This window comes from Scyliorhinus torazame, chromosome 8, assembly GCF_047496885.1.
Source record: "Scyliorhinus torazame isolate Kashiwa2021f chromosome 8, sScyTor2.1, whole genome shotgun sequence".
NCBI lineage: Eukaryota > Metazoa > Chordata > Chondrichthyes > Carcharhiniformes > Scyliorhinidae > Scyliorhinus > Scyliorhinus torazame.
In genome coordinates, this window is record NC_092714.1 from 130,146,084 (window position 1) to 130,161,593 (window position 15,510).

Here is a 15,510-nt window from a genome sequence, read left to right on the forward strand (position 1 = left end):
CCAATATTAACAGCAACAAAGTAGGTCAGAGTAAAAGAAAATGCTTTAAGAAACCCCTGTTATCCTTAAATATCCACCCCTTCAACCTACACGACAGTGTGTACAAGCTGCAGGGTGGGCTGCAGCAAGTCACCAAAGCTTCATACTCAGACCCATTACCTCCATCACCTAGGACAGGAGCAGTGGACACAAGGACCCATCACCTCAAGTTCCAGTGGCAGTCACACACCATCCCTAGCTGGGCATAAATCCCCACTCTTCCACTGGTCACTGGGTCAAAATCCTGGAACTCTCTCCCAAACGACAATGTTGGTGTACCTGTACCACAGGTTCAGGAAAAGGCCTACCACCACTTTGTAGCAACCAGGGCTGGGCAATAAATGCTAGTGACATACTAGTGATGGCCTACATGCTGAGAATATTTTTTTAAAAATCCGACATCATAGGACAATCACTGCTGTGGAACACGGCATCACACTCAGACTAACTGGTTAGATACTGTGCTTTTTCCTGAGATGATTTTATATTTTATAAATGCAATATGATTTTTTTTTTCTCTACTGATGCATAATTTCAGGAGCTAAGATGAATGGGGGAAATCTGCCCTCTGCCTCTTTGATTAATTTTACTGTTTTTTTAAATTGCATTCAAGATACTGACATACGATTTTTTAAAATGTGGCAAATTTAAAAAGAACTCTGTTGCCAGGGAGATGCTAGAAAGTGCTTAAAATGAATTGAATCTATTCAGAAGTGCTCAGCTGCAGGTTTTTGTTTGTGAACTAATCCTAACATATCTCTATTTTATGTATTTGCACCTAACAACACTCACTTGAATTGAAACCTGTATTAAATTGGCTAAGCTCACCTATTCTCCAGTTACAATCACCTGTTTAGTATTTTATACAGACATTGTAAGATGGGTGTGTGCCAACCTATTTCATCTTGGCCGTTTGGCTTTGTCACTCAGTGGTATTTGTGGTTGAGCTTTTGCATTGCATTTTTGGTTGGGATTATCGATTGAAGTTGGACTAAGGTGCTCCTTTATGGAACATTTTGCCACTGAGAAATCTAACCTTTGTTTACCTTGATCCAGTGCCATTGGCTGTTTAAATGGGGCAACCAATAGAGTTGTAACGTATCAGATTGATATTTTTCTATACATGTTGCAGTCAGATGTGCTGCTCCCTGTACAGTACTACTAAATGCATTGGTTCTGTGTGCCATTTTGCACTGAAAATTGCATTGGAAATTTCGGCATTGGGGTACAATCCATCGACAAGAGCCGCCACAGATAATAAATATAAATCATATAAATAGGCAAAATATCTTGTTGCAGTACCACTCTTCCCAGACTGTATGACAAACTTAGTAGTAAAATTTAGAAAGCAGAATATGGCGTGAAACATGTTCAGAAAGACTTGGGTGTATTTGTACAAGCAATACAGAACACTATTATGCACACACAGCTAGCAATTAGGAGGGCAAATGGCATTTGGTCTTTATTGTGAAAATAAAGAAGTCTTGCGAAGGTTCTATGAAATGGTAGCACTGTTGTTTCACAGCACCAGGGTCCTAGGTTCGATTCCTGCTTGCGCCACCGTCTGTGAGGAGTCTGCATGTTCTCCCCATGTCTGCGTGGGTTACCTCCGGGTGCTCCGGTTTCCTCCCACAAGTCCCCAAAGACGTGCTTGTTAGGAGAATTGGACATTCTGAATTCTCCCTCAGTTTTCTTTTACCCGAACTGGCGCCAGAGAGTGGCGACGAGGGGATTTTCACAGTAAATTCATAGCAGTGTTAATGTAAGCCTACTTGTGACAATAATAAAGATTATTACTACTATTATCTGGGGCACTGTGTGTAGTTTTAGTCTCCATTTCTAAGAAAGGATATACTAACCTAGAAGGCAGTACGGCAAAGGTTCATTAGGTTGGAATGAACGGGTTGTCCTACGAAGAAAGGCTGAGTTAATTCAGCTGACACTCACTTAAGTTTAACGGAATGAGAGATGATCTCACCGAAACATTCAAGATTATGAAGTGGATTGACACAGTGGACACTGAGAGGTTGTTTCACCTGGCCAGGGGAAGTATAGTCTATTATTTATTCATTGGATCTGGGCATTGCTGTTTGGGTCAACATTTATTCCTAGTGGTGCACTAAGGCAAACCTTCATATGTTTCCATAGTTTGTAATTCCCAGAACAGGTCGCTTGTCTGTCGCCAGGGTCTTATACCTTGAGAGGGATGAGATGGACACAAGGGAAAGGCTAAGCAGATTGGCAGCTGCAATAGTGTTGTGGCAAATGGAGTTGCAAAGGTTGGGCAATCAGGATTTAGAAAATGTAGTTCTAAGTGATTTGGAGCAGTGCATTTCTTGGGATGTGTGGAAAGCATACAAAGAACTTGTTGGAGATGGCCCTGTCTGCAATAGAAAACACAGAATTAGAGAAACCACGGGAATGGCAAAGTCATACTATGAACCTGGATGGGGGAGTTTGTAGAGTTTTAGGCATGACAGATTGACTTCAGAGGAGAGGGGGAAAGAGGAGCTGAGATGAAGAGTGAAATCCCAAAGGTGCGGAGTCACTCAGCACAGAAACACAGGAAGAAAAAGTAAGAGTATATCTTGGTGAAAAATGTAGGGCACGGCATCATTATCATGAAAAAGTATTGGCAAACAAATGAAAAATGTTGGCAAATACTAATGTAGTGACATTGAACCAAAGTCATTGTGCTCTTTTTGTGTGTCATTGGATGATTTATTTTTCCTTCTTCCCATATATACAATCCTCTCCTGGAGAAACTGAGTCAATTTTCGGAATATGGTTCCACAGGCACCTTGTTCCATATCTAAGGGTGACCGTAGACACTGAATACTGGCAGACTTTCAAGTGTGCAAAACATCACCAGCAAGCCCCACCCTATGTAGACATTTGTACACGCTCAAGTTAGCAAGAGGTCCAAAGATGTGCAGGTTAGGTGGATTGGCCATGATAGATTGCCCTTAGTGTCCAAAATTGCCCTTAATGTTGGGTGGGGTTACTGGGTTATGGGGATAGGGTGGAGGTGTTGACCTTGGGTAGGGTGCTCTTTCCAAGAGTCGGTGCATTCTCGATGGGCCGAATGGCCTCCTTCTGCACTGTAAATTCTATGAGAGGTGTTCAACAGCAACACACTGTTGGAAACCCTCCGATTTTTAGACTTTCATTTGTGGTATTGATACTGCAGTGCCAACTGAAATCAGCTAATTTACTAATGACTGTTGATCCAATCGGGGACTTTCTTCAACTGTGTGAGGTACTTGTTTTGTGCAATAACTACACCAAATCATGCTCTCCATCATCCTCTTAAGGTTCGTGAGGACAAGGCAGCAGAATGACTAACTTGACAGACATCAGCTTTCCTTCAGTGAAGAATACTTGTTTGTGAGATATTTTAAACTAAATCAGGTGCTTCCTGTGTCTTAAACAGGCATATGTTTGCGGAAGACAGTTTGCAAAAAAGACTACAAAAGAATCATTATGTGGGAAGAGGGCAAGAGTAGAATAGGAACTCCATTTACTGGTCCAGCGGAATAGTGCTTCTACTCTCTCCGGTCATTTACTAGTCTTCTTCCACCCTGAACCATTTTGGTAGAGAAGATGGCGGTAATGAAATGAAATGAAAATCGCTTATTGTCACAAGTAGGCTTCAATGAAGTTACTGTGAAAAGCCCCTAGTCGCCACATTCCGGCGCCTGTTCGGGGAGGCTGGTACGGGAATTGAACCGTGCTGCTGGCCCAGTGAGCTAAACCAGCTCCTGTTAGTAACCTATTAGTAAGCAAAACTCCCTTCCTTTCAATAACTTAGCTGATTCTCTACACGTGGAGCTTCCATGTAAACAGTGGTCTGAATAATAAGTTTGCAGGCCGATGGCATGTTCCACGTCCAGAAGTCAGCGGCTCGTGACTTCTGGGCCCGCCATTGGTGCGCACCTGGTAATTCTATATTTGCCGCCAATTAGCAGCAAGGGGGTGTTGTAGACCTACTGATATCCCACCCAAGAGCAGTGAAGGACAGGGGGTGTCCGATCACTGACCTGGAGCAAGACAATGGTCATCAGTTTAAAGAGTTCCGTGGCATGGGACAGTCTCATAACCAATCGGGAGTGCATCTACTACACATGATGAAGGTTTGTGCATTTTCCAGTCTGGCCAGATAAGTCAATTTAAACTTCAGCTAAACTTTGCCAACCATGTCAATCTTCACAGGTGGCAGAAATTTTAAAAATCGCCAAGTCTCCCACCTTTTGACATTGAGGAGTTGTACATTTATTACATATTTCCATGCATAGATGGCTGTGCTGTTGGAGCAAGGGGAGAGGCATTCTAGAAGGAGCAAAGCTGCCCCAGATTCAGTCTGGCTACCCTTGGTGCCAACTTAATAAAAACATGGGAAAAGGAAGGCTACGATTTCACAAACTCCTTCTGTAGCAGTGGCAGGATGTACTCTTGAAACCTTTTCCACATCCCTTGTGTTATGGCCATCCATTTTATCACAGCCAGGGCTATCAGCAGGCTTGGTCCCCAAATCATCATTGCCCTCAACCTCAGAGAATTGGCCTCCATTTAGCGTGTCATCATCCCCAAGAGGAACTCCTTTTTCTTTGTTTTTTAAATGTTTTTTAGTTTTTCCAATTGAGGGCAATTTAGTGTGGCCAATCCACCTACCCTGCACATCTTTGGATTGTGGGGGTGTGGTGAATGTATTCACCTAATGCATGAGCTGTCTGTATAATGCTGTGACCTATGACCTGGAAGTGATGATACGGTCTACTTCCAGGTACTGTATTGGAATCCCGGTGGGCTCCGCCCTCACCGGGGCCATATATAGACCGGCCACCTGTGGGTGGCACTTATTTGTACAGCCGACTCTGGCAGGCGAGTTCATGGATAACAAAGCCTAATGTTCACTCGTTCTCACGGTCTCACAGTGAATTGACGGTATAACAATTTATTATCCATCGACAGCACCATGGACGCCGCTCTAAAGCCAGATAAGCTCGAACTCGACGCCCGCGCGTCAGAGGCCAAGGAGATCTTCGAACATTGGCTTCGCTGCTTTGAGTCCTACCTCGACTCCTCCACAACGCCCCCCACTGAAACCCTCAAACTGCGACTCCTCCACGCTCAGGTGAGCCATCGAATCTCCGTGATGATAGAGAAAGCTGCCACGTACGAGGCGGCGGTCGCAACCCTCAAGGCGCATTTCGTGAAGCCCGTAAATGAGGTGTTCGCCCGACACCTTCTCACTACTCGCCGTCAACGCGCCGGGGAATCGCTGGACGAGTACCTGGAAACCCTGACCCTACTCGCAAGGAACTGCAGCTAAAGGGATGTGACGGCGGAGGAACACATGAACCTACAGATCCAGGACACTTACGTGGCTGGGGTCCGATCGAACTACATCAGGCAGCACCTGCTGGAAAACGGGACCACTGACCTGCGGGACACGGTAAAGCTAGCTACCTCATTAGAGGTGGCCTACCAGAGCCTCAGTGCGTTCCCCGCAGGCCTGGCGAACCCCTCGTGAACACCATCGTCGCGGCCCCCGTCAGACCCGACTACATCACAGGCCTGTGCCGCGCGGCTGCCAGTCCAGCGTGGGGAACCGCAGTGCTACTTCTGCGGCCAGGATCAACACCCCCGGCAGCGTTGCTCAGCCCACGCAGCGACTGTGGGAAAAAGGGACACTTCGCCAGAGTCTGTCTGGGCCGACCTAAAACCCAGAAATCGAAAACTCACATGGCCCAACCCATGGACTCGCAGGCCCGCAGACCCTGCAATGTGGCTGCGTGTCTGCCCGGAACGCCCCCTTCAGAAGCGTCATCAGCCTCGTGCGACTCGTGGGGGCCGCCACCTTGACCGCCGGCTCCAACACCAGCCAACACGTACGACTCGTGGGGGCCGCCATCTTGGCCGTTGGCCCCGGCACCAACCGACACGTGCGACCGATGGGGGTGGCCATCTTGGTCGCCATCTTCAACCCAGCCTCACACGTGCGACTCATGGGGGCCGCCATTTTGTGACCCTGATACCGCCGACCACACAGGCTACCCGCAGCTTGGCGCAGCCAAAGCACCTGAAAAACTCAATGATGGTCGTCCAGGTCAACGGGCACGAGATTCCCTGTCTTTTCGACTCCGGGAGCACGGAGAGCTTCGTCCACCCTGACATGGTAAGGCGCTGTTCCCTCCACATCTACCCCGCATCCCAAACAATCTCCCTTCCCATCTGGTTCAGATCCGGGAGTACTGTATCGCTAATCTCGCGATGCAGGGCGCAGAGTACGCTCGTTTTAAGCTGTACATCGTCCCTCACCTCTGCGCCCCCCTACTGCTCGGATTAGACTTCCAATGCAGTCACCGAAGCCTGACCCTACAGTTCGGCGGACCATTGCCCCCCCCCTCTCACGATATGCAGCCATGCGACCCTCAAAGTCTCCCTCCCTTCGCTCTTTGCAAACCTCACTCCTGACTGTAAGCCCATCGCCACCAGGAGCAGGCGGTACAGTTCACAAGACATGATTTTTATCAAGTCGGAGGTCCAGCGACTGTTGAGTGAAGGGATCATCAAGGCCAGCAACAACTCCTGGAGAGCGCAAGTGGTGGTCGTCCGGACCGGGGAAAAGAATCGGATGGTTGTGGACTACAGCCAGCCAATTAACCGGTTCACGCAACTGGATACGTACCCCCTCCCCCGCATAGCAGAGATGGTCAACCAGATCGCACAGCACCGTGTGTTCTCAACGGTCGATCTGAAGTCGACCTACCACCAGCTCCCAATCCGCCCGGAAGTGCGCCACTACACTGCCTTTGAAGCAGCCGGCCGACTCTTCCACTTCCTCAGGGTCCCCTTCGGCGTCACTAATGGGGTCTCGGTCTTTCAGAGAACGATGGACCGAATGGTGGAACAGTACGGTTTGCGGTCTACATACCCGTACTTGAACAATGTTACCATCTACGGCTATGATCAGCAGGACCATGACGCCAACCTTCAGAGGTTCCTCCTGGCCGCCCAATCCCTCAACTTCATATAACAAAGAGAAGTGCGTTTTCCGCACTACCCGACTGGCCAGCCTCGGCTACGTGTGGAGAACGGAGTCCTAGGGCCCGACCCCGACCGTATGCGCCCCCTCATGGAACTCCCCCCTCCCCACAGCCTCAACATTCCTGGAGCTGTTCTCCTACTACACCCAGTGGGTCCCCAACTATGAGGACAAAGCCCGCCCACTTATTCAAACCACCACTTTTCCCCTGACGGCTGAGGCCCGCTCGGCCTTCAGCTGCATCAAGGCCGACATCACCAAGGCTGCAATGCATGCGGTGGACGAGTCCGTCCCCTTTCAGGTAGAGAGCGATGCGTCAGACATCGCACTGGCCGCCTCACTCAACCAGGCGGGCAGGCCAGTAGCATTCTTCTCTAGAACCCTCCACGCTTCCGAAATCCGACACTCCTCGGTTGAGAAGGAAGCACAAACCATAGTGGAAGCCGTGCGGCATTGGAGACACTACCTAGCCGGTAGGAGGTTCACCCTCATCACCGACCAGCGGTCGGTCGCCTTGATGTTTGACAACGCACAACGGGGCTGAATAAAAAAATGACAAAATCCTGAGGTGGAGGATCGAACTCTCCACCTACAATTACGATATCAAGTATCGTCCTGGGAAGCTCAATGAGCCCCCAGATGCCCTGTCCCACGGCACACGTGCCAGCGCGCAAGATGACCGACTTCAGGCTATCCACGATGACCTCTGTCGCCCGGGGTTCACTCGGCTTACCCACTTTATTAAGGCCCGCAATCTGCCCTTCTCCACCGAGGAGGTCAAGGCCATGACCAGGGGCTGCCAGGTCTGTGCGGAGTGCAAACCGCACTTCTACCGGCCAGATAAGGCCCCCCTGGTAAAGGCCTCCCGGCCCTTTGAGCGCCTAAGTATTAACTTCAAAGGGCCCCTCCCCGCCACCAACCGTAATATATACTTTCTAACCGTCGTCGATGAGTACTCCCTCTTCCCCTTCGCTGTCCCCTGCCCCACCATGACCTCGGCCACTGTGATAAAGGCACTGCACAGCATCTTCACACTGCTCGGTTTCCCTGCTTACGTCCACAACGACCGGGGCACATCGTTCATGAGTGATGATCTACGTCAGTACCTGCTCATCAAAGGCATCGCCTCGAGCAGGACTACGAGCTATAACCCGCAGGGAAACGGGCAGGTGGAGAGGGAGAACACGACGGTATGGAAGGCCGTCCTTCTGGCCCTCCGGTCTAGAAGTCTCCCGATCCCCCGCTGGCAGGAGGTCCTCCTCAACGCCCTCCACTCCATTAGATCACTCCTCTGCACAGCCACGAATGAGACCCCTCACGACCGTTTGTCTTCCCTAGGAAGTCCATCTCCGGGGTCTCGCTTCCATCTTGGCTGACAACTCCGGGACCTGTCCTTCTCCGGAGGCATATGAGGACCCCGTGTTCGAGAGGCTCCAGCTGCTGCATGCCAACCCCCAGTACGCCTACATCGCGCACCAGGACGGACGGCAAGATATGGTCTTCCTACGAGACCTGGCACCAGTTGGTTCCCCTGCCAACGCGCGCCCCTCCCCGCTGCCTACCTCCACTTCCAGCGCCCCTTACACCCCTCTGGATCTACTGTATTGTCCCGCGCTGGCACTGCCGCCAACCAGCACCCCCCTGCCTATTCCCACTCCCCAACCGTCTCCGACACGCCGGACTGAGGCTCAAGCTCCAGACACAATGCCCCCGGAGTCACCATCTGCAACAACCGTGCCCGCCGCATAGCCAGAGCTGAGGAGGTCTAAAGGAACGATCCAGCCTCCAGACAGACTGAATATTTAATAACCCCACGTCAGCCCCGCTGGGCTTGATTTTTTTAACAGGGGGTGAATGTGGTGAATGTATTCACCTAATGCATGAACTGTCTGTATAATGCTGTGACCTATGACCTGGAAGTGATGATACGGTCTACTTCCAGGTACTGTACTGGAACCCCAGTGAGCTCCGCCTCTGGCTCCGCCCTCACCGGGGCCATATATAGACCTGCCACCTATGGGTGGCACTCATTTGTACAGCCGACTCTGGCAGGCGAGTTCATGGATAATGAAACCTAATGTTCACTCATTCTCACAGTGAATTGACGGTATAACAGGGGGTGAAACCCACGCAGACACGGAGAATGTGCAAACTCTACACAGACAGTGACACATGCCGGGATCGAACCCAGGTCCTCGGTGCCGTGAGGCAGCAGTGCTAACCACTGAGCCATCGTGCTGCCCGAACAGCTCCTTTTTCTTTAAAAAAAAATTTTTTAATTCTCCTTTTTCACATTTTCATCAAATATACACCCACCAACAAATAACCAACAATAACAAATACAATGGCAATCCCCTGGTCAACAACCCCTTTATCCTACCCACCCCCAAACAACGCCCAACATCTTAAATCCAGAACAAGAAAGAAAAAATAATCAAGAATTCATAATCATCCCGTATATAATCACCAATAACCGATACATTCCAAACCTCCCCCTAATGTTTGACATCATCCAATTCTTGAAAGTGCATGATAAACAAAGCCCATGAGTTGTAGAATCCTTCCATCCTTCCCCTCAACTCAAATTTCACCTTCTCAAGCATTAAGAACTCCAGCAGGTCCCCCGCCATGCCGAGGCAGAGGGCGGGGAAGCTGACCTCCACCCCAACAGGACCCGCCTATGGGCGATCTGCGAGGCTAAGGATAAGACATCTGCCTCTGCACCCGCCTCAAACCCCAGCTGGTCCGACACCCCGAATATGGCTTCCAGGGGCCCTGGTTCGAGTCTCACCTTTGAGATTACACTAAAGACCTCCCTCCAATACCCCACCAGTTCGACAGGACCAAAACATATGAACGTGATTTGCGGGGCTCCTCCGACAGTGTTAACAGCTCCTTTTTCAATGGTGATGTTATGGGGTGCACAGCAAACCACGATCATCAGGGACACATGTGGGGGGGGGATTACTGTGATGCATCTCCATTTCTGTCTGGGCATCATAATTGCATCTTCAGGAGACCGATGGTCTGCTCCATCATGGCCCTGGTGCTGGTGTGGCTCTCATTGTACCTCCTCTCTGCAGCAGGTCTGGGCACTCTCACAGGTGTCATTATCCATCTTTTCAGTTGATAGCCTTTATCACCCAGTAGCCATCCCTCCAAAGAATTGTTGGTGGTGAAAAGGTTTGGAATCTGTGAGTTCCTAAGTATATATGCACTGTGACTGCTGCCCGGTTACCTGGCATACATCTGCATGGCCCGATTATGGTTATACCAGTTGCACCTTGATCGAGTGGAAGCACTTTCTGTTTATGGAGGTGCATGTGTTATGGGCCAGGGTTTAGAGAACCCCAAAGTGTATCATGGAGTTCACCTGACCCACAACTTTTAATTGATTGTGGTATGGGGAGCACACAGCCCACTTTACATGTGTTGTACAGCAGAAATGGAAAAGTAATTTTTAAAGCAAAACAATGTTTATTCTATGAACTCAAGTTAACCTTTTCGAAACATACAGTGAACATCTTAGCAACCATCAATTCAAATACAACCCCCAAAGAATACAACACTAAGTTCCTTAATAACTTCCCAAGCAAACATCCAGACAAAAGAAACACCTTTGAACAGAAGCACATCAGGTTTACATTCACTACTGAGAACATTTATAATTCTGAATTCACCAAATGATCAAGAGATAGTCTTTTCATGGCAGAGAGATCAACAGTACACTTGCTCTGTCTGACTTCAGCTCCAACACTGAAAACAAAACTATAAAACACCCTGCAGCAAACAGCCTAAAACAAAAGTAAAAAGCTGACAGGCAGCCCAGCACCACCCACTCTCTGATATCACTGCAGTAGCAAACACCCATTTCTTAAAGGTACTCTCACATGACACATGGTTGTCCAGGTTTTAGGGCTATGTGCATGCAGTTAATGGCTCCCTGCACCCTGCGGAAACCTGCAATCGCTGTAAATCCTCAGGCTCCATCCATTTGACTTGGACATCCTGCATTAATAGGATTTAATTCCTAGTCCTTTGGAACATTGCATTTGCGAACACCTCGATACAATGGGATGCAGCAGCTGTTATCCAGCGGAGGTCTCTACAGGCTGCCTGGAATGAGCCTGTTGTGAAGGAGTAAAGCACCACTGTTACTTTCAAAGGGACAGTCGTCAAGTGGCCCCCAGCACAACTGGGTGAGATTTTCCCTGTGATGATCTCACAAATAATGTCACAGTGGCTCTTGAAAGCCTGAGTCATCTTCTGTATTGAGTCTCCCTCAGTTGCTGGTAGTTAAATCTCTGCCTGTATACTCTTGCAGCAGCATAAATTGTCTGTGCCTCTGCTGAGGGTTTCTGGATTCCTCCAGACCCTCGGGGTGTTGTGCTGCTCTATCCCTTTCCTGAAAATCACAGCATCCTGGGCCTCCCTGTGTTCCCTTCTTCCTCTCACCCTTCTCCTCCTCTTCCTCATCTTTCTCTCCTCCTCACTGTGTGTCTCCAACTGAGATCACAACCCACACCTGCCTCAGACACTTCTTACCCCAGGGTCACGGTCAGGAAAATAATCAATGAGGAGTGTCCTCCTGGTGAAACATTATCCAAAAGGTTCCTCTGTTCATTCACATGAGCAGTCCCTGCAGTTAATGAAGTGGGCGGCACACGATATCACAGTGATTAGTACAGTTGCTTCACAGCTCCAGGATCCCAGGTTCAATACCCGGCTTGGGTCACTGTCTGTGCGGAGTCTGCACGTTCTCCCCGTGTCTGCCTGGATTTCCTCCGGGTGCTCCGGTTTCCTCCCACAAGTCCCGAAGCGTGCTGTTAGGTAATTTGGACATTCTGAATTCTCCCTCTGTGCACCCGAACAGGCGCCAGAATGTGGCGACTAGGGGCTTTTCACAGTAATTTCATGGTTAATGTAAACCTACTTGTGAAAATAAAGATTATTATTGATTACAAAGCTGAGACTCTGGTCTCCGCTGCAATATTAAAACCCATACAAACACGCTTATTGGAAAAACAGATTCCCCGCCTATCGTGGTTTTGTATGAAGGAACACAGTGAGTTGGGCCATGAATTATGTTAATTGGCTTCTGAATCACACCTAAATAACACAGGAGGGTTTCTGACTCTGTGAGCCGCCCGCGTACCATATTATCACAAACTCGACGTGATGACGTGTAAATGGCACCAGACATCATCATCCCGCACAATACGCTTCATGAAGCGAGGGCTGTTCCTGATCTGGGAGGGTATTCAGCCCAAAACGTGCTGTCTCCTGCTCAGAAATCAAGCTCTCCAACTCAGCTTGATGATCGCCTCCTGCTTTCAACTTCTCCCCATTCCTCTTAGACCTCTGGCTGCTACGGGGCTCCATATCTTAAAATCCCTGCTGTTGGTACGATTTACAGGTCAAGGGGTCACCAAGTCACTTGAACTAATATTTCTTATTATTCAAAAATTATAATGGTTCCCTTTACAATTGATTTAAAAACTCCTAAAAGTCTTTTTCCAACATTTTTAAGAACAATTCTAGATTCTATGATCATTTTAAAATAATTAAAGGCTTTCCTTTCTATTACAGCTTCTAGTTCAAAGGCAGACACACTGGCTGGAATTTCCCAGCACCCCCCTCTTCCTCTAACGTTACACAGGCAGCTCCTCACTCCATGGATACCTTGATTCCTTCAGCCTTAGCTCAATTGGGGGCACTCTCTGCTGAGGTGGAAAGTTATGGGTTCCAGTCCATGGTCCAGGCTAATCCTTGAGTGCAGTGTAGGAAGTGCCAACTTTCATTGGAGATTGTTGTTTGCCTTTTCAGGTGGACATAAAAGTTCTTAATTTAGAGTAAAGTGCTTTGGAATGTCTTGAAGTTGTTAAAGGTGCTATATAAATGCACGTTCTTCCCTTTTCCAGAGCAGGCTGAGCTTGGGTAATTAATTTCTGCCAATAAGAGCTCAGCTAAAAACCTAACTACACTAGTTATAAGTTACTTATCGATCACAATGAGAGTTATGAGTGCTGACCTATGCTCGTCCTTTCCCTTTTGACTGTCCAGTTGAGCTACCCAAGTAATCTACCACAGGTCTACTTTAGTTTGGCTCAGTTGGCTGGACAGCTAGCTGATTTGTGATGCAGAACAAGGCCAGCAATATTGGTTCAATCCCCATACTGGCTGAGGTTATTCATGAAGGCCCACTTTCTCAACTGCTCCTCGCCTCAGGTTAAATAACCACCAGTCAGCTCTCCCCTTCAAAGCAGAAAGCAGCCTTTGGTCATCTGGGACTATAGCGGCTTTACATTACCTTACTTTAGTTACAGAATAAAAATAATTCCTGCATAAAATGAAAGAAAGACTTGCATTTATCGCCAACTTTTCATGGATTTCGGACATCTCCAAATATCTTACAGTCAATCAAAAATTCCGTTGACGTGTCGCCACTGTTGTAGAAAATGCAGCAGCCCATTTGCACAGCAAAGCCATACAAACAGCTATAAAATATAAGACCAGATAATCTATCTTAATGATCGTGGTTGAGGGATAAATATTCACCAGTGCATTGGGGACATTTTGCCTCCTTTTTTTTCATTGCTCTTTTTTTCTCTTTAAAAGAAAGCTCAGTTCTTAAATTCTTAGAATTCAAGCACTTAAAATGTATAGCAGATCCGGTAACTATTAACATGCATAGTGTACCAATTTGACTTAGTACCGTGCAAGTCAGAGAAGCAGTCTTGATAAGGGATTGAGTATTGGAAAAGAGACCATGGTGAGCAGTATGTTATGGTAAGGGCAAGAAGGGGCACTTCGCGGCGGTGTGCCAGGCCCGTTCAGTCGCCGCTATTGTTCAGATTCCCCCCCCCCGTACGGCCAGTGGGTGCCGCCATCTTCCCCTCCTCAGACCACGCACGGCCAGTGGGCGACGCCACCTTCCCCTCCTTGGACCACCTGCGGCACGTGGGCACAGCCATCTTGTTCAACCCCCACCACGTGCGGCCCGTGGGTGCCGCCACCTTGTCCTCCCCAGGAACATCAAGCGCCGCCATCTTGTCTCCCCGATGGCACGTGCGGCCCGTGGGTGGCGCCATCTTACCAGGACCCATGCCCCCCAGGCACCCCATCGTCTGCCACCATCGACGATCAGCCGCGTCTCGCCTCGGTCACGATTGACCAGTCTCGCCCACGCAACCTAGCAACCGCCTCCACAAACTTGAAAATCGATGGGCACGAGATCTCCTGCCTGCTGGACTCCGGGAGCACCGAAAGCTTTATTCATCCCGATACGGTAAGGCGCTGCTCCCTCGCGGTACACCCCGCCAACCAGAGAATCTCCTTGGCCTCCGGGTCCCACTCCGTGGCGGTCCGGGGGTACTGCATAGCCACTCTCACTGTCCAGGGCGTGGAGTTTACCGGCTTCTGCCTCTACGTCCTCCCCAACCTCTGCACTGCCTTACTACGCGGCCTGGAGTTCCAGTGCAACCTCCAGAGCCTAACATTGAAATTTGGCGGGCCCCTACCACCCCTTACTGTGTGCGGCCTATAGATCCTAAAGGTCAACCCACCTTCCCTATTTGCAAACTTAACCCAAGATTGCAAACCCGTCGCCACCAGGAGCAGACGGTACAGCGCCCAGGACAGGACCTTCATCAGGTCCGAAGTCCAGCGTCTGCTTCGGGAAGGCATTATCGAGGCCAGCAACAGCCCCTGGAGAGCCCAAGTGGCAGTGGTGAAAACTGGGGAGAAACACAGAATGGTCGTGGACTACAGCCAGACCATCAATAGGTACACGCAGCTCGACGCGTACCTCCTCCCACGCATTTCTGATATGGTCAATCAGATTGCACAGTACCGGGTCTTCTCAACTGTGGATCTTGAATCCGCCTACCACCAGCTCCCCATCCGTAAGGCAGACCGCCCATACACTGCCTTCGAGGCAGATGGCTGCCGTTACCACTTTCTCAGGGTTCCTTTCGGCGTCACCAATGGGGTCTCGGTTTTCCAACTTGAAATGGACCGAATGATCGACCGGTACAGGCTGTGGGCCACTTTCCCGTACCTTGACAATGTCACCATCTGCGGCCACGACCAGCAGGACCATGACGCCAACCTTGCCAAATTTCTCCTCACCGCCGCACTCCTCACTTACAAGAAGGAGAAGTGTGTGTTCAGCACAAACTGTTTAGCCATCCTCGGCTATGTGGTCCAGAACGGAGTTCTGGGGCCCCATCCCGACCGCATGTGCCGCCTCATGGAACTCGCCCTCCCCCACTGACCCAAGGCCCTCAAACGTTGCCTGGTGTTCTTTTCGTACTACGCCCAGTGGGTCCCAAATTATGCGGACAAGGCCCGCCCACTCATTCAATCCACTCTTTTTCCCCTAACGGCCGAGGCTCACCAGGCCTTCAATCGTATTAAGGCTG

At 49.4% G+C, this 15,510-nt stretch overlaps 1 protein-coding gene across 4 annotated transcripts in view; it reads left to right on the forward strand.

Annotated features, from left to right (window-relative positions):
• The window catches only part of LOC140428111 (rho GTPase-activating protein 6), a 1,113,012-nt gene that overhangs the window by 492,801 nt on the left and 604,701 nt on the right, over positions 1-15,510 (forward strand). The window lies entirely within an intron of this gene.